The sequence below is a fragment of the Macaca thibetana genome, chromosome 11 (genome assembly GCF_024542745.1).
Source record: "Macaca thibetana thibetana isolate TM-01 chromosome 11, ASM2454274v1, whole genome shotgun sequence".
In the NCBI taxonomy this organism is placed as follows: Eukaryota; Metazoa; Chordata; class Mammalia; order Primates; family Cercopithecidae; genus Macaca; species Macaca thibetana.
Genome location: NC_065588.1, coordinates 100888819 through 100908827, shown reverse-complemented (window position 1 = coordinate 100908827; position 20009 = coordinate 100888819). Strand labels below are relative to the sequence as shown.

Genomic DNA, 20009 nt, shown 5'->3' with positions numbered 1-20009 from the left:
TGGCCAGAATATTTTAATATATATAACTGCTTAGGGTGATCACCATTAAAACATTAATATAATAGAGACACCGACACTAGATTGATCAGAGCAAGGCAAATATAGTAAAAACATACCTTACGAGTTACGTGGTACCTTTCTTCAGAGAAATGCAAAGTATTTTGTATTTTATTTTTCAAGTCACTGTGTATCAGGACCTGTTATTATGCCTGGCACTTTACATACATTAGCACATTTAATGTGTTAAATGTTATTAACCCCTGAAAAGTTAGGCTCAGAGAGGTTACGTGACCTGCCCAGGTTACACAGTATCTGGGTTTGAAAGACCATCCTTTTTATACCATACACAGGCAAGAAGACAAGGGCATTACATCCTAGATACAGGACTGGAAGACCAATGAGAGAAAAATCTACACTTGTTTCAAGCCAGGGGCTGAAAAAAAAAAAAAAAAAATCTAATCCATTAGCAAAGATTGACTAAGATTCCTCTGTTAACAGGAAAAGCCATTCAATATTCAATTAATTCTATAAACATTTATGGAACTCTGACTTTTAGAAATTATTCAGGCATTTAATGAGGGACAGTCCTGGGTGGTGGCTCAGAGCAGAGCTGCTGGACTCAAGAGGGCCTGGGTTTGAATCCCAGCTCCACCACTGACAAACTGGGTGATACTGGACAAGAAGTTACTGAACACTTTTTGTTTCTTGGGCCTTGTTTGTTTGCTCATTTCTAAAATGTGGATTGTAACAGCACCTTCCTCGTTAGGATGCAAGGATTAAGTGTAAAGTCCTTACAACAATGCCTGGCAGAGAGTAAGTGCTATGGCAGGGTGGTTATTGTCATAGAAACACTGGTTGTCGTAGAATTAGTGATCTGGTTCGGACCACTCTGACAGACCACTGAGAAATGAGGCAGCATTTTAATGAACAGCTAAGAGTTTTAAACACACAAAGTGAGAATCTACCTGGAAATCTTTTACCTAACAGAACAGCTAAGGTTTGATTCCGTGTTAACAAACATCCTCCCCAAAGAAGCCAGCCAAAAAATCCTGCTCTGGGGCGGCAGTCTGAAATGTACAGCCTTATCTGTGCTGGAAACTGGAGAGAAATCAGACTCAGGGGAGGAAATTGACTAAAACTAAGTGCAGGCCATTTAATAGAGGCCGGGAGAGCTGACAGCAGAGGAAAACCAAGTAGCCATAAAGATACGGGCAGGGAAGAAAGATGCCACCAACATCCGTGGAGTGACAAGACTGTAACATGCTGCTTTCTCACTACTCAGCCAATGTGGATTGATGCAGAACATGTGTCATGAGGCTGACCACATTTAATCTTTCAGCAGCCCTTCCAGGGAATGTTCTACCAGACTCAGAGAGGTTAAGGAACTTGCCCAAGGTCACACAGCAACAAATTCCAAGTGATTTTCACTAGGTCAAAAAGTCAACATAAACGGTCTGCACACAAGAAGAATGTGCAGTGCTACATGTTAAATGAGTTGTCTAGGACAGCCTCATTGCCTGGGGTAGGTTCCAATGATGATTATGATGCCATGATGATAATCACCATAAGAATGGTTGATATTTATGGAGTGCTCTGCTAATTGCCAGATAGCACTCGAAGCACCGTACTTACATGAACTCATTTAATCCTCATAACAAGCCTATGGGTAGGTACTATTATCGTTCCCATTTTATAGGTGAAGAAACTGAGGCCCAAAGAGGGTAAGTTACTTGTCCAAGTCAAATATCTAAAAATAGGTGTCACCACGTCTTTATTTTTGAGAAAATGCTCTAGGCTCACCCTAGAAAGCCTCAAGTTAGTGTTAATCCATGTAACAAACCATTCCATTAACAGGTACAGTAGGTTGCATGATACCTCCCCAAAAGATAGGTCTACATCCAAATTCCCAGAATCTGGGAATGTGACCTTCTTTGGATAAACGGTCTTTGCAGATGTGATTAAATTAAGGATCTTGAGATTATCCTGGAGTGTGTGGGTAGGCCTTAAATATTAATGACATGTGTCTTTATAAGAGACAGAAAAGAAGAAGACAGAAGACAGGGCAGCAACGTGTAGATGGAGCAGAGAGATGTGGCCCCAAGCCAAGGAGTTTGGCAACTGGGAGAGACAAAGAATAAATCCTCCCTTAGAGTCTCCAGAGGGAGTGTAGTTTTGATGACACCTTGATTTTGGATTTCTGGCCTCCAGGACTGGGAAAGAATACATTTCTGTTGTTTCAAGCCACCTGGTCTGTGGCGATTCATTATGGCAGCCTCAGAAAGAAATAGGGGCAGGTATGGCCAAGCATCAGGGTTTCAGAGTAATCCTCACGCCTGGCTGGCTGGGTGGTGGCAGCAGGAGAACAGAGGTGCCATGCAGGAGGCATGTGAAATCTGGGGGAGGCTCTTGGCTTGGAAAGTGTAGGAGGGAGAGTCACAGTCAGAATCACGAGCCAGTTTTCCAGCCAAGAACGCTGCCCAGCAGCGCATACGCTTGTTGGCATGCACTGAGTTGCCCGTCATGGGGAGCAATCTTGCCCCATTGGGAGGTTACTCCTCCTGAGATCCCTTTGGAGGTGGTGAAGCCAACCATCCTCACATGTTCTATTCCTGAAAGAGGCCAGGGCCAGGCCAGCTTCCAGCTCTCAGAAACACCTGCTGGTGGAATCAAAGGTCACAAGGCATGGGATAGCTGATACGGGGGTTTTCCTTCAACGTTTTTCATTCTCTGTAGAATTTTGGCAGAATTTGCCAGAAAGCAGAAAGCAGAAAGCAATCGTCTCTTTATTCTCCATTTCTGGAGCTATCTGCTCCTTCCGCCCCTCTCTGCAAAGACACTTGCCACAAGACAGCTGGACAGCCGGGCCCCTCATGGAGTCTGCACACACATCACTCACGCGAGCCATTACTCTGTGAGCCAGAGCTGACCTTGGGAACTGTTCCACAGCAACCTCTCTCCCACAGGGTCCACCCCGCTGTGCGGGCCAGACAGGTCTCGGGGAGGTGTGCTTCCAGAAAACGCACTTTCCTGGCATTCCTGGGCATCTTCATTGTCAGGGATGGAGAACTCAAGCTACCCAGATTGTATCAAAACATCTGAAGTCAGAGCAGAAATCTTAATGTTCCTTCTCCCAGAGCTGATCATTACAATATTTCTTAATGGGTAGGACATGGTCACTGACCGGTCAGAAGGAATGCTGGCTGGGAACTGTGCCAAGGCCTCCTGCCAAGTGCCAGCTTTGCCCCATCCCCCAAGCACAGCCCAGTTACGGAGAGGAAATAGATGAGTCACTGGCCAATTTACTAACTTCAGTGTCCCAATGCCACACGCCTACAAGATGACAAAGGGGGTTTCCATTTGGCTTTCGAAAGTCTCTACTCACATTACACAAGAAGAGGGCTGGGGGCAGGGAGGAGAGAGAGACAGAGAAAGAGAGAAAGAGAGAGAGAGACAGAGAAAGAGAGAGAAAGACAGAGATTGGGTAAAATGTCTAAAACTCAAATCATCAGTTAAAAGGGGCCTTTTCATAAGTAAAGGAATCTTTGGTGAATAAAGTGTCACCTCACTTTAAACAGTGGCTTTGCTCACACTGCAGTGGTTCTCTAGGTTGCCTGAGATAACTGTCCTGGCCCGTTTGCTGTGAAACCTGTAGGGGAAGCCACAGGACTTCTTAGACCAATCACAGTGCAGTGGGCTAAGAGCTTCCACGATCAAAACAATGATGGCGCTGGTAACAGTAGCGATCAGTGGGCAGGCATTCCAAGCGCTTGATGTGGCTCACCTCATCGAATATTCTTAATAACCCTATGAATCGGGGCAAACACTGGTCCTGCTCTACAAATGGGGAAATGAAGGCATAGCAAAGCCAAATAACTTACAGAGCCAAGATTTCAACGAAGCAGCCCGGCTCCAGCCCTCTTCCCTGCCACCCCACACCCCGTGCTTAGGATCACAGGTGCAGCAAGAAGCTGGGTCCAGTCAGACTGGAGATCACGAGGGGCTTCGCGGAGGAGGGTGTGCCCATGGCCAGCAGACTGTCAGCTAAAAGGAAAAGGTCAGCTGCTCCCACCCCGTGTTAATGAGAAAAGCTAAAACTGGCCATTCTCCACTGTCTCATCTCCAGCCTTCCAATCTGGTGATTATGTTTTCAGCTCTGAACATGATCTTGGAGCTTCTCACCTGCCCAACACCCTCAGAAGGCAGGGCAGGAAATCCACACGCGGGAAATCAAAGAAACTGAAAACGCAGCAGAAACGCAAAGCTGGAAGAGTGTGTGTGAGTGTGGGTGTATGTGCGCGTGTGTGTGTGTGTGTTGGTGTATATGTATAGGTGTATGTGGGGTATGTGTGGGAGTACGTGTGTGAGTGTATGTGTGGGTGTGTGTGTACAGGTGTGTATGTGAAGGGTATGTGTGGTTGTGTATATATGGTATGTATGTGTGTATGCAGGGGTATGTGTGAGAGTTTGTGTGTGTGGGGTTTGTATGTGTAGGTGTATGGGGCGTATGTGTGGGAGTGTGTGTGTGGGTCTGTATATGTGGTGTGTATGTATAATGTGTGTGTGTATACAGGGGTATGTGTGAGAGTATATTTGTGTGTGTGGGGTGTGTATGTGGGTATGCATGAGAGTGTATGAGTGTGAGTGCGTGTGTGGGTATGTATGTGTGGGGGTGTGTGTATGAGTGTGAGTGCATGTGTGTATGTGTGGGGTGTGTGTATGAGTGTGAGTGCATGTATGTGTGGGGGTGTGTGTGTATGAGTGTGAGTGTGTATGTGTGGGAGTGTGTGTATGAGTGTTAGTGCATGTGTGTGTGTTTGTGTGGGAGTGTGGGTATGAGTGCGTGTATGTGTGGGAGTGTATGAGTGTGAGTGCACGTGTGCGTGTGTGTGGGTGTGTATGCATGGGAGTGTGTGAGTGCGTGTGCGGGGGAAGAGTGTATGAGGGTGAGTGCATGTGTGTGCGGGAGTATGTGAGAGCGTGTGTGTGGACGTGTATGAGTGTCAGTGCATGTGGGGGTGTGTATGAGTGAGAGCGTGTGTGGGTATGAGTGTGTGGGTGTGTATGTGTGGGAGTACGAGTGTGTGTGTGTGTATGTGTAGGAGTGTATGTGTGAGTGCGTCTGTATGTGTGGGTGTGTGAGTGTAAGAGCATGTGTGTGTGGGAGTGTGAGTGTGTGTGTATGTGTGGAAGTGTGAGTGTGGGTGCGTGTTTGTGTGTTAGGAGTGTGTGTGTGTGTGAGAGTGTGGGTGGGTGTGTTTGTGGGTGTGTGTGTGAGGGTGGGTGGGTGTGTTTGCGTGGGAGTGTGTGTGAGGGTGGGTGGGTGTGTTTGTGTGGGAGTGTATGAGTGTGAGTGCTGGTGTATGGATGTGTTTGTGTGGGAGTGTATGAGTGTGAGTGCATGTGTGCATGGATGTGTTTGTGTGGGAGTGTGTATATGAGTGGGAGTGTGTATATGAGTGGGAGTGTGTGTGGGGTATGTGTGGGAGTGTGTGTGTGTGTATGTGGGAGTGTATGTGAGAGCATGTGTATGGGAGTGTGTGTATGAGTGTGAGAGTGTGTGGGTATGTGTGGGAGTGAACATATGCACTTGCACATGTGTGTATGGTCCATGAAGGAGGCTACGTTGGGGGTGGGTGGGGGAAATGGAGGCAGTTCACGGAGGGTCTGGAATAGAAAAGCGGGGAAGGACCACCCTGCCCTGGGTGCCGCACAGAGGCAGAGATTGCTGGTGGATTCGGAGTGGTGGGGAAGCCCCTTGGTTTTGAGGACTCACTATCTTACAGCCCTGTTAGCGTCCTAAGGACTGACGAAGTTGGGAGACCACAAGTCCGCTGTGGGCCGCTCTGGACAGCAGCCCTGTGAGGCCAGCCAGGCCCTGCAGCAGGCGGTGTGGAGTCCAGATTCTTCTGACTCTTGGCAAGCTTCCGCCGCTGTCCAGCTGTTGGCTTAGGTGAAGCTTTAGGAAAGCGAGAGGGGAGAAGGGAACTTAGATTTATTAAGGGCCTCCTCTAAACTAACATTTGTTGAGTTGAGCACTTTCTATGTGCCAAGCACAAGTATTTGATATGCATCAACTGAGTCCTCCTGCCACCTTTTGAGGGAATCGCTATTATTCCTGACTGAAGGTAAATCAACTGACAAAACAAAAGCCAGGCTCACAGAAGGAGGAAGTGGCAGATCTGGGATCTGGACACGGGCAGGCTGGTCTCTAAAGCAAGTAAGCTACGAGTCGTCATCATACCCATTTAACAGATGAAAAACTGCATTCCGGAGAGGCTAAGAACTGTGCCCAGGGTCACACCGAATTTGCAGGGCGTAGCTTGACCTTGGTTCAGCCTGGATCCCAAACCCAGGCTCTCTGACCTCGTTTACTGTGCATGAGTTAGAAACAGTCCACTGCAGAAAGCGGGAGCGCTCTACAACCACAATGTAGGCCTGCAGCAGGGAGACGCCCAATTAACGTTTATGAATGAACAAAACCTCAGCGAATGCACTCCGGTCTGGACGCCTGCATTCAGAATCCAGCCTCAGGGCAGTGGAAGGACCTAGAAGCATCCTTTTCAAGGGGGGAAAAAATCGTTTGCACCATTTCTGAGAGCTGGAGGGGGAACGGATTCAAAACAAGCAAAGCTCTCCAAATAGCGATAAATACCTTAAATTACCCAGCAAGTTTAAAAGCCTTCATGCTGCTCTTTTTCCCAGTGCAGAACAGGCTCCTGATTGTGGCTGTTTAGAATGGAACATTCAGGAGGGCGTGGAGCCGGCAGGGCAGGGGAAGGGGAGGGGAGTGTGAGGAGGGGAGGAAAAACGCTCAGGCTGCCCGGGAACATTCACCCAGCTGGCTGGCAGGAGACACAGCGGGCGATTGTGCGAGCCTGTGCTTGCAGAGGGGTGCATACGTCTAAAGCGCTCTGCAGTGGGGACATCCTCAGTGCTTGGAGGCCATGTTCCTTGCCCACAGAAATGAGAAAGAAATGTCAGGGCTAAAGTGGCTTCTCAAGGAGGCCTTCATTTCTGGAACCCAGCATTGCCTGGGTCTTCTCTGTGTTCTTACAGGAAAACAACTGTATTTGTTCCAAAGAGAACAGTTTGCTGAGGGCTGTGACTACCAGAATCTCATTCTCTCCAAATAGCACGAGTCTGGGGTTTCTCCCTCTTCCGCCATGACCCATACATCTATGGGGGTTGCTGCCATCAGACAGACTGGTATGAATTAGTGCTATCCACCCGGGGGGATAATAAATGTCGGAACTAGGGGACGATAAATGTTCACAGGCAAGACAGCTGGAAAGACCTGGAATGCCTCTTCCCTTCTGCACAATACAGCTAATCTCTAGCCCCAGATAAGATAAACATGCTTTATGGGGACTGCATTCAGTTGCCCACTTGTGTGGTCAGCTGCAGCTCAGGCAGCGTGCACTCACAGGTCCTTCAGCCGACTCAGCTGACGGCCCAGTGTGGTGTGTTCTGTGTTGTCACGGTGTCTCGGGAGTGGGTTTAACACCCGTGACCTTAGAGGAGTTACAGAGATGCTCCACATATGGAAACTGGATGACATAATCCACTACCAGGGCTGCTCTGGAGAGTGAGTTAACATGTATCATGTGCTCACCGCTTCCTGGGGGCTTCCTTTGTGGCAGGCACTTTTTAATATAAGACTTGCCATGGATAATCTCATTTAGTCCCTGTATGACCCTATGAGGGGTGCTCATAAATACTGTCCTCACTTTCTTGTTGTGTAAACTGACTTCCAGGGAAGTTAAGTCGTTAGCTCAAGGTCACACAGCCAGGGGTGTACGGTGTGGGGTAAGGCAAGGGTGGTACTGGGATTGGAACCCAAGTATTCTTACTCCAGCCTCTGTGGGTTGACTCTACTGGCTAGACTCCCTCCTAAAGACAAAACTCCATGAGTCCACTTCCTTTAGAATTAGTGGTTTCAATCCTGACTAGGCACACAAATCATCTCTGAGGATCTGAAAAACCATGAACTCATGGGCGCATACCCCTAGAGATTCTGATTCCGTGGCTCTAGGTGTCTAAGGTGTTTGAAAGCTCGCCAGGTGCTTTGGGTGTGCAGCTGTAATAACCAGCGTCACCAGAGACCTTAGGTGGTGCTAAGAAGCTGACAGGCAGCACCTCATTCCATCCTCACAACCAGCCTGAGGTAGGTCCATGACTTGCTTGCTTTACAGAGGAGGAAACTGAGGCCCAGAGGAATTCATGGCTCCCCTGAGGACATAAAATGAGTAGAAAAGCCGAGTCTGGATGAATGTGGAAGTCCTAGCTCTAATACTGGATGGAAATGTAGATGAAAAAGTTAGGGTTGCTCGTCTAAAACCATCCTGTGTCCACTTGGCCCCTTCCCAAATGACGGCCAAAATTCTGTCCCTGACTGAGATGCGAGGTAAGGACTGGTATGAAACTCTAAGGGCTGGAGTTTTAAGGAACATATATGTTACCATCCAATGACATATATCTGGAGCCAGACCAGCATCTAGCAAAACCCAGGCTAGATTGCATAGCCTTGGTGTGTAATCTGGAACACAAAGTGAGCTGAGGCTGGATGACTTTCATATCTCATTACCGGAAGAGTGGTGGGGGAGAAGGACACCTGCAGGTCTCCGTGGTGCCAAAGTGCTGTCAACTTCTAATGAGAGAGCCTGGAAGAACCTTAAAAGTTTGTAGTCAATAGTTCAGGCCAAATGGCTGTTAAAAACCAGACTCTGCTGGACCAAATTCACTGAACTGAATAATTCTTGTGGACAGGGTCAGCGTCACTTACCTCTCAAAATAACTGCATATCATTTAACACAAGTTCTGTCAATGACAATGAATGACTATGTTCATGAAGAACTATCAGCTCAACTGGAATGTTCTGCTCAACAAGCGTTTTAAAGGTACCTACGATGTGCCAGGCCCCATGCCATACACTGGCAGAAGTGTGACCCAGACAGAGTCCTGGCCAGCTACCCTGGGCATAGTTTTGGGGGATGGCAAGGGGCAACAACTTGCCTGTTCTGGCTCACTCCAGACCCCACCGCACATGGTGCTGTAGAAGAGTGAAAAAAGGGGTTATCAGACCTTGCCCCGCCTCTCTGATGAGGTCCCTGATCCCAACCCTGCTGTTCCACACAGGGCTTCCCTAGCTTCTCCTCCTCTCCCTTCCCTTTCCTTCCATCTCTTTTCAATCAAGAAACATTTGTTGGCCATCCACTGTATTTCAGAGCAAATCTGTATTTCAGGCATGTGGAGCCTTGGATACTGAATTTGAATACAAATGTGGCAGGACACCGGTATTATTCCATCCCATTTCATTCTTCCATCATCGCACCCTCTAGAATTCAACACGGAGACAGAGGCAAATGAGTTGCAAAAACGCAGAGTCCCAAGAACAACGGAAGGAAATTGGATAGTACTATCTTAATAAAATCTTGCTTTGGCAAAGCAGAATTTAAGGTAAAGGGGACTACAAAAGCCTGCCCACATTTCACAATAACCCCAATCTTCTGTATTGCATTTTGGAAAACAAACAAAAATCTTTATTAAATTTCTCCATTCTTGCTCGCATCCAAAGTTGAATTGTTTTGGAAAGCTTGAGGGAAACAGTTCAGGTGTTTTTCAGGGAGAGAAAGCCTATACCTGTGATCATGTGAAATATTAAGCATATTTTAAACCCCTACCAAACAGAACTTGCAATCAGTAGCAATTTAAATAAAGTACTCAATCTCAATTCTATACATGATAGTCTGAATATCATTAAAAGAGAGAGAAAGAGGCCAGGCGTGGTGGCTCACACCTGTAATCCCAGCACTTTGGGAAGCCGAGGTGGGCAGATCATGAGGTCAGGAGATTGAGACCAGCCTGGCCAACATGGTGAAACCCTGTCTCTACTAAAATACAAAAAATTAGCCGGGTGTCGTGGTGGGTGCCTGTAATCCCAGCTACTCCGGAGGCTGAGGCAGCAGAATCGCTTGAACCTGGAAGGCACAGGATGCAGTGAGCCAAGATTGCACCACTGCACTCCGGCCTGGTGACAGGGCAAGACTCCGTCTCAAAAAAAAAAAAAGAGAGAGAGAGAGAAAGGGAAAGAAAAAAAGAAAGAACACCCCCCCGCCAACCACCCGCCACAAACCACGGGCATTTGCTCAGCATCCAGAGAAAATTCCAAGTATGTTGTTTCAAATTTACATGCAGAGTTTTCAAATTTTCAACAGGCATAAAAAGTTAAAAATTAGAAAAATTGAACATGATGTCCCTGATGCTGTCTGTGCAAAGCACTTTAGGTTGATTAATTAAGTGAATACTCAGAACCACCCTGTGAGTAGTCATTATTATCCCAAGTTGACAGATGAGGAAACAGAGATTCAGCTGTGATTCACACCTAGGCAGCGTGACCCCAGGATCTGCATTTGTAACCTGCTACATTCAACTACCTCCATGCACAGTTTGAAACAAGACTTTCTGGACTGTGATACCTTTTTAAATGTTTTTAAGACTAGACTCTCTTCTGTTCTTCCATGCTGCTCCTCGCTCCTCCCAAAGTTCTGTGTCCCCCCAAATCCTGAGATGAGTGCTATTAGTATGCTGGCCTTTTATAGATGTAAAAATAAGCCCAGAGTAGGACAGTAACGTAACCAAGGCCACACAGTGAATAATAAACGGGGTAGAATCAGATCTCAGAGTCAGGCCTTTCGATCCCAAATCTCAAGGTCATTCTCATACATCTGCGATTCATCCAAGAGCGATCAGATCACCTAGAGAGGTGAAAGTGGGAAGAGGACGGAAGATAAAAGTTGACGGAGGTAACACCCTGAGTCTGCCAGCACAAGGTGAGACACTCAGGCAAAGCGCAGAGCCTGTCTCTCTTCCTGAATAGCCTGGGTGTCGGCCACATTCGTTACTGTAATTAACCCTTGAGGTTTGCCTCAGGGTTGGGGTTGTTAAATATATTTTGGTATCTTTAAAAGAGCACATATAGCAAGTTCCATAAATTTAATAAATAGGCCTACGTTGGTGACATGGAAATGTTTCCATGAAACAGTTCTTGCAATTTCATAACTGGCTCATGTAAAACTTTAGGATGTCACTTGGGCCCATTGGAGCAATTATTTCCTTATAAATCTATGGCAGTCTTAGGAAGTCAAAATGGCACCATAAAAAGAAATAACCCCATTTCCCTGGAAAAAGGGCAGCGTGCTCTGTCCGAGGAGGGACTGGGGCTGTCTGCCCTTGTAACATTTTACAGTGACTGTTGCTGGCATCCAGTGAGGATGTATGCTGTTGCTGGGCTGGGCTGTGTGTTATATTTTACAGGCAAAAATAAATCTTACATTTTTACATAAAGCCGTGCTTCTCTAGAACACACCAAGAGAAAGAGAAAATGCTGTCTAAACCTTAACAAAAAGGCCTTGCTGTCTCTCAAAGACCTAAGAAGACCACACTTAGAAAAATAAAGTCTTAAGGAATCAAAAAACATTTTTGTTAGCATCCTCATTTCTCTTTGATAGATGACATACATAAGAGTTGTGTTGCTTTTTAAAAATGTTCCCGCTGCTTCACCCTCAGCTCTAAAATTCCGTTCACCTCGTGGTTTCCCTGAGTATTAGGCTACAAGCACAGTCAGCATTCTGCGGTTTATAGAAGAGAGGTGATATACAGTCCCTACCCTTGAGATGCCTCCACTGTAAAGGGAGGAATTATCTGCCAGAGAGCTTGCTGGAAGTAATCAATTCCATGGTGAAGAAATAAGATGGAGGTCCCTATCTCATGTCCAGGGCAGACGGAAGTTCTGGATGGAGACCAGTACCCTAGTGGACAGGGGCTGCTGAAATTATGTATCTGCGTCTTTATCACCAGATACAATGCCTAGCACAGACTAATTGCTCCATACATGGATGGCTGGCTGGATGGATGGATGAACAGATGGATGGGTGGAAGAAAGAAAGGGAACAAGAATAACAAAGTCACCCTTATGAACTTATTAATAAAGTATCTTAAATGGGCTAAAGAAAGGAGGAGGGGCATTCTTATCATGTCAGTGCCCTTGAGATGACATTGAACCAACCCGAACAGAAATGCACAGCTCTCTACAAGGGCACAATGCACTTGGACAAACCATTCCCAGTAAGATCTTTTTTAAATTAGGGTTGCTCTGTACGAGCCCCCTTTGAACACCAGTCTAAGCAAAGCAGTTGAGTGTTATGGAGAAAAACTGCTCAAAAATGATACATGAATAAACACAGGTTACCGAACAATATAAGCTAGGAGTATCCATTTTTTAAAAATACAAACATGAATATCAGAGAAAAAAGTCTGGAAAGATATTTACTAAAACTGTTAGCAATGATTATCTCTGGGTGGTGGATTTGCTGGTGATTTTTACTTTATTCATTTGGCTTGTATTTATTTTCTATACTTTCTATACTAAACAAGTATTTGTCTCATACCCACAAAAAAAAAAAAAAAGCTTAAAAATCGCAAGAAATCTCTGATGATGCCAGAGAAGAAAAAGTATTTGCAAAATAAACCCACTGAAATCAAAAACTTAGCGAAATCACATATTCAGTAGAAGGTCACAAGATGGAAGTTGCACCCAGGTGAGGCTGGAGTAGGTTAGAAAGGGCTCGCCCAGGCCTCTGGAAGGAAGCCTTGTCACAGTGACCCAACACAGGCCAGCCTGCTGGGTCCTCCCGGGTGCTCTCTAGTCTTTGGCCCAATCCCTCGGGGCACTCCCCGTTTTTCTAGGGGAACAGTTGGTGTTTGTTTTTCCTTTGTCTGTGGTGAGGAACAGCTGTACAACCCAAATCACGTTAAATAAATTAGTGGCACCTGAGTGGGCTCCGTGGCACAATTTCTAATTCATACAATGCCTCCAGTTTTGCTATTTCAGCTAAATCATTTATCAATTCCTTCATAGATGTCAGTAAATCTCAGCATCTGGGGACCTGTAAGCATTAAAATAAGAAGCTATAAAAAATATTAGTAAACCAATTAAAAGCTCAAACAGCAATAAACCCTACTTGCATTGCACCTAAAAAACAAAAACAGACCCTCCTCCTCTGAAATTAAATAAACATTCCATATCAGCAGTTTTCAATGAGCTTTTTCTTTCTTCTCAAAAGACCTCCTGAGCTCCCATCTGGTACCTTGGTGAGCTGGGAATTACACATCAGGTAAAAAGGAATAAAGCATGGAAGAAACCTGAATTTCTGACTCCAGAAAGCAAACACGATCCATATTTGATTACAAGAGTTAGGAAATGGCCTAAAAATCATATCATTTGAAAAATATCTAGTTTGAGTCATGACTGGGAATTGACTAATACTTCCCCAAGTCAAATGAAAAAGATACACAATTATCACTAACCACAATGAGGAGGAGGAACTACCATTCTATGGAGTTCTGCCATTTACAAAGCCCTTTCATTTGATGATTCAAGCCTCATAACTGGCCCACGAAGTAGGTACAGTTGCAATTATGTCCAGCTTTTAAGAGGAGAAACCTTGGGCTCAGAGATGTTAAGTGGTTTTCCTGAGGGCACACAGCTAATGAGAGGAAGTGCTGACACTCAAACCCAGATCTTGGACTGCCGGCCCGTTTCCTTTGTTCGATGACCTGCTTCAGGTGTGACATCAAGGATAAGAAGGTAACATACACTGAGATCCTACTATGTGCCAGGTGCCTTGCTACCAACACGTATCCTTGACTTTCATCTTGTGACCATCAGAGTTTATATTTCTATTAAAAATGACTTCTTGCTCTCCTTCACCTCCACCCAGATGGAGCTCACTGACTCATCTCAGACTGAGAAACCAGGCTCAGGATGTTTAATTAAAAGTAACATCTTCTTTTTGCCAAGATTCCACGTTCTAATCCTGACACAAATAGAAAGAACAGGTGTTTTCTGAAAAGGAGGTGGAAACACTAGTAATCTCCAACTTCCAGAATATTTTATCCAAATTTTGTCGTGGAAGAGACCCCATCACTGGGTGTGGTTAAACTGGGGTGAAAATCATGTGGCTGCTAGGAAACCAGGCATCCTGGGTCCTGGTCAAGGAGAGGAGCGCCTTCACCACTACTGCTGTGTATCAGGAGGCAGAGGAGCGTGACACGGAAAAACTAGCACTCAGGACCCAGGACAGAAGGAGCTCTCCTGCTTCCTAAATGTCTACCACATGCTGGGCGCTGTTTGCTGCTTTTTTTAACCCGCAGTGATGGTGCCACTGCACTCTGTCACCCAGGCTGGAGTTCAGCGGTGCCATCATAGCTCACTCAAAGCTCACCTCAACCTCCTAGGCTGAAGTGATCTTCTCGTCTCAGCCTCCCAAGCTGCTGGGACTACAGGTGCATACCACCACGTCCAGCTAATTTTTTGTATTATTATTATTAGTGGTAGTAGAGACGGGGTTTTACCATATTGCCCAGACTAGTCTTGAACTCCTGGGCTTAAGGAGGTGGAAACGCTAGTAATCTCCAGCAATCCACCCGCCTCACCCTTCCAAAATGCTGGGATTACAGGTGTGAGCCACTGTGCCTGGCCTGTTTGCTGCTTTTTACATATTGTCTCGTTTAACCCCACTGACAAATGAGGCAAGAGCTCCTCCTTCCATGTTTATGGATGAGGAAACTGAGTCTCACAGAAGTTGTCACTTGCTTGGAGACACAGAGCTCAGGCGAAGCTATGTCAGGATTTGGGCACAGGTGAATCGCTGTTCACATAGATTCAGCTACATCACCCTTCCCAGGCTCGCGGCAGTCTGGAAATGGACGGAGTGGATCGAGCTGAGGATGTGGTCATCTAGGCTCATTTCTCTTGCATGCTGAGGCCCTCAATAGTAGCAGAGATGTCACAGAAGGATAAGAACCACAGAAACCCCAAATGTAAGTAGTTTGGACTTTGAACTCCAGCATCCTTTAACTGCAATTCCTTCCCTGAGATGCTCCTCCCAGTGGCCTCAAATCTTGGGATTGATCAAGACTGCAGGTGGAGCTAGAGTCAGTTTTCATAAAATGTAAGGTCAAAGAGGAATGGCAGATACACACCCCTTTACAAGAGCTGGGTTTGGGGTTTTCTTCTGAGAAGAAGGGGATGTGAAAAAGGGCCGGGGATAGAAGGAGTACACTTCTATCTTCACAGGGCTCCTGAGAGCAGCCAAGTCCAGGAGAGGACCTCAGCCGGGATGGAAATTTCCTTCGGGTCTTTCTCCCCTGCCGTTTGCGCACAGTGTTCTCTTTCACGGGCCTCCTCGGGCCTATGAAATGAGCTTTCATGTCCTCCGTACAAAGTTGGTTTCTCTAACGTGCTGAAAATAGAAGAAACTACCATAGCCATGTTTTCCCTTGGGCTGAAGAGCAAGGCGGTGGCCTGGCCATCAAACCCAGCCATTCAGCTGGGGGCCCACCTGCGCCAAGCCCATGGGCCATGGCAATGCCACAGAGACCCAGTGAGCTAAAAATCCCAGCCTGCAGGCCTTTCCCTGAGCTTTGGGAACAAAGGACTTTCCTCTGGTCCTGGCGTGGTACCCAGGAGACCTTTCTGAGGCTAAGAACAGAGCATCTGTACAATCAAAACAGCATCAACAAGTATTTTCTGAGCATCTACTATAAGGCCAGGATCTGGGCTAGGTGCTGGGATACAGTGACAAGCAAAACAGACGTGGTCCCCGGAGCTTCTCATTTCTAGTGTAGCCCAGTACAGTCCAATAGAAGTATAATGTGAGCTACATATTTAATTTGAAGCTTTCCAATAGCCACAATTTTAAAAAGTAAAATAATGAAATTAATTTTTATTTTAGAGTCAGGGTCTCACTCTGTTGCCCAGGTTGGAGTGTGGCAGTGCCATCATAGCTCACTGTAACCTCGAACTCCTAGGCTCAAGCAATCCTCCCACCTCAGCCTCCCAAGTAGCTAGGACTACAGGTGCACACCACCATACCCAGCTAATTTTTAAAAAATTATTTGTAGTGATGGGGGGTCTCACTATGTTGCCTATGCTGGTCTCGAACTTCTGGCCTCAAGCAATCCTTCTGCCTTGGCCTCCCAAAGCACTGGAATTACAGGCATGAAACACTGTGCCTGGCCTTAATTAATTTTAATAATATATCTTTATTTAACCTAACATATCTAAAACATTTTCATTTCAACATACAATCAATATAAAAATTATTCATGAGATCATTTACATTTCGTGGTACTCATTCTTCAAAATATGGTATATATTTAACCCTTACAGCACATCTCAATTCACACTCGCCACATTTCAAGTGCCCAGCAGCCATGTGGAGCTCAGGGCCACCACCCTGAGCAGCACAGCTCTGCACTGTGGGGATGGAGGATCGGGGCAGTGATGGCTCTTAGAGATCCCCGGAAGCTCTTAGAGATATGGAGAAATAATATTACCACCAATGATCATATGTCTTGAGCAATTATCATGTGTCAGCCCCTCAAGGAATCCTCCCTAAACAACCCTGAGAGACTGTCACATCACTTTGCAGATGAGGAAAGTGAGGCACAGAGAGGCTACATCACTTGGCCAAAGTCACACAGCTAGTCAATGCGGAGCCTGCGACGCAGAACACAGAGCCGTACTCTTATCCATGGCATCATCCCAGTTCTTGAGCACGGCCCAAGACAGGTCCCAGGTTAGAACCCATTCCTTCTGAGCCCCTCCAATGGTGCTCTTTTTTGATGGAGATCAAGTGAGAGAACGTTTTGGGAGCCCTTGGTAAGATGTGAAGGGCTTCAAGTGGAATATTACGTCTATTAAGTGAAGTAGAAGTGGTTTATAAAGTATCCTAGGCTGGGTGCGATGGCTCAAGCCTGTAATCCCAGCACTTTAGGAGGCCGAGACGGGCGGATCACGAGGTCAGGAGATCGAGATCATCCTGGCTAACACAGTGAAACCCCATCTCTACTAAAAAATACAAAAAAACTAGCCGGGCAAGGTGGCAGGTCGCCTGTAGTCCCAGCTACTCGGGAGGCTGAGGCAGGAGACTGGCATAAACCCGGGAGGCGGAGCTTGCAGTGAGCTGAGATCCGGCCACTGCACTCCAGCCTGGGCGACAGAGCGAGACTCTGTCTCAAAAAATAAATAAATAAATAAATAAATAAATAAATAAATAAAGTATCCTCTGCAGCCAGACTGCCTCAGTTCAAATCCCAGCTTCACCACTTACTAGCAGTGTGCCCTTGGGCAAGTTACTGAATCTCTCTGCGTCTCAGTTCCCTTGTTTATACAATGAGAATGGCAATAGAGCCTATTTCAAAGGTCATTATGAGGATTACATGAGTTAATAAAAATAAAATGCCTAGCACTTTGCTTGGCACCTAAGGAGCAACCAATAAAGAGTAGTTATCATTATTACAGAGTGAACAGGGTACAGATGCGGGGGTTACTGGATGAGTGAGTCTGGGAGGAGGAGAACGGAAGCAGAAGGTAGGAGAAAAGCCAATCATCAAGGCGCTAGGAAGTGCCAGAGCTACGGTCCCCAGGGCTGCTTCCCCCTCTCCAGATAAACACCAGGGAGTATAAGGTACACGCTGTCATGAATTAACTGTGTCTCTCCAAAATGCACATGCTGAGGTGCTAACCCCCAGTCCTTCAGACGGTACCCTTATTTGGAGATAGGGTCTGCACAGAGGTGATCAAGTGCAAATGAGGTGCTCAGGGTGGGGTCCCGATCTAATCTGTCTGGTATCACAACAAGAGGGGAAAATTTGCACAGAGACAGAAGGAGACTGCCGTGTGAACACGAAGGTGCATCTACCAGCCAAGGAGACAGGCCTGGGACAGCCCCTTCTCTCATGGCCTGAGAAGAAACCAACCCTGCCCACCCCTTGATCTTAGACTTCCAGCCTCCAGAAGTGTGAGAAAATAAATTGCTATTTAAGCCCCTCAGCCTCTGATACTTTGTCATGGCAATGCTAGCAGACGCTCATCCTGCCTCCTCTCCTCACCAAGAGGCACTGCAGGTTAGGGGCGGCATAGGGGGCTCTACGCCAGCCCCCGCCCCAGTCCACACGGCATGCTTGTAAAACTCTGAGTATCCTTGGCCGGCTGGCCTCGGCGGGTCTGTCGCAGTGGAAAACTACCCAGAAAGGTGGGCTGCATCCCTGAACACTGCTCACTCTGTTTCCCCTGCTACCTTCAAAATCCCCCTCCGTCAACTGAAGGGGAAATAAAGCGTGTCTTTATTCGGGTCCGGGCTGCCTTGGACACACTGCTCCAGCTTGAGCCAAGGCAGACACAGATGCTTATTGAGCAAGGTTCTCTCTATGTTCCCGACACACCACACTGGAGCCCGGGGACCCTGAAGAATGCAAGTCCAGCCATTGGAGTCCAGAGGGTGAAGGTGGCAGAAGCTGTCCAGGTAGCCAGCGCCACCATCACCTGTTTATTCAAACACATAGGGCACTTGGAAAAGTACAAAGAAAATCCTTCCAAAATTCCAGCAATCTGAAACAACTACTGCTGATTTTCCAAGCTGTGAAATGGAACATGCATTCTTTCTCCTGTGCTCCTCACAGAAAAAACATGGGAGCGGGGCTGGCCTGCAAATGATCTCAAGGGTTTTTTTTTTTTTTTCATCTGCCAGGGAAGAAAGAAGGGCTGTGGCTCCCAGATCAATTCTCCATTCCCAACAAAGGCTGGGTGAGAGGCGTGATCCTGAAAGACGTACACTTCCCTCCATGAACGGCTGTTTAAGTCTCTAATCAATCATGTCTCTCACCCAGGAGAATTAGCTAAACATAGCAAGTCTTGTATTTTAAAACACAAATCGCTGACAATACTTAAAATGTGCATAAATGGTCATTTAGGGTGAAGGATATGAAAACCTTTCAAGTTTACTCTTTTTGTTTCGCTCCCAGAGATGAGAGAGACATGCAACTAGTGAATTAAAGATGCTTGCTAGCCCAGGGAATATGATTCCACTTGACTGTTAGGTAACGGGAAAAACAAATGGGGATGGCAGCATGGGCTTGGGCTGACAACCCGGAGCTGAGGCTGGGCTCCACAAGCAACTCAATTTCCCGGTGCCACGCTTTCTTCATCAATTAAAAAAAAGGAAAAAAAAAAAGATGAAGTTTGATCAGACAATGCCTGAAGGTCTTTCCCAGCATGCTGTCCCTTTGTAAGGAACACCGTATCTTAGAAATATTGAAACTTCCGAAGTATGAACTAGAGGTAGGGACTTGGGATCGTCACCTCTGTAGTCTTAACACCTAGACGGGGTCATTGAAAGCTTGTTGAACAGGAAGACAGTAAATAGCAACAAACAAAATAAGGATTTGGTCTTCCTTTCTCCTCCACTGTCTCTGGCTTTAAACCAGCAACCCCCTCTGTGGTCGCAAAGACGGTTTGTGAGTGTGTATCTGTGTCTCACTGGCTGGGGACAACATGCCAACATCCCATGAGCAAGGCCGGCAGGGGCTACTTGTGCATTAGTGAGACCAGTCGCAGTGAGTCTGGGGCTGGGGATGTCCTGTGGTGCAAATTCCACAGAGGCCAACGAAGAGTCACCGCGTGCACGCTGAGCTCTGGCAGCACGCCACAGTTGGCTTCATAGGAGATATGACACAAGATGATTACTGGATCTATGCAAAGTTACGGGGGCCACCTGAGATGGAGCCTGTGTGCCGTGCTCAGGTCAAGGCACTATCTTTAGTCTGTGAAGACAGACCCAGGGCCTCATCCCAGGCTGACCACTGCACCTCAGCAATAGGAAGCCTGATGCATCACTTGGAAAAAAGACAGAAAATGAATGAGAAAAAAAGAGGAAAAGTGGGTGGAGGGAAATATGCAGCTAGACTTTGATTGAATCCAAAAGAAGTGCTACAGCAGGGTTGCTAATTACCTACCCAGCATCTGGTCTTCCCTCTGTTCCTCACCTATTTGTTTGATTTGATTCGAGGTGGACACCAAATTTCCAAATCTCCCTACCAGTGACCAACTGACATAGTTCTATCCAATGAATTGTAACCAGAAATCTTTTAAGGTTTATTCAGAAAGT

At 46.5% G+C, this 20009-nt stretch overlaps 2 protein-coding genes across 3 annotated transcripts in view; one reads left to right on the top strand and one right to left on the bottom strand.

Moving 5' to 3' along the window:
• The window catches only part of CHST11 (carbohydrate sulfotransferase 11), a 310494-nt gene that overhangs the window by 88559 nt on the left and 201926 nt on the right, over window positions 1-20009 (bottom strand). The window lies entirely within an intron of this gene.
• Window positions 6568-20009, top strand: part of LOC126930917 (protein BRAWNIN) — a 732366-nt gene continuing 718924 nt past the window's right edge. Inside the window, exon 1 of the mRNA XM_050748506.1 lies at window positions 6568-6571. The gene's annotated coding sequence lies outside the window, so the exon portion shown is untranslated. The remainder of the gene's footprint in view (window positions 6572-20009) is intronic.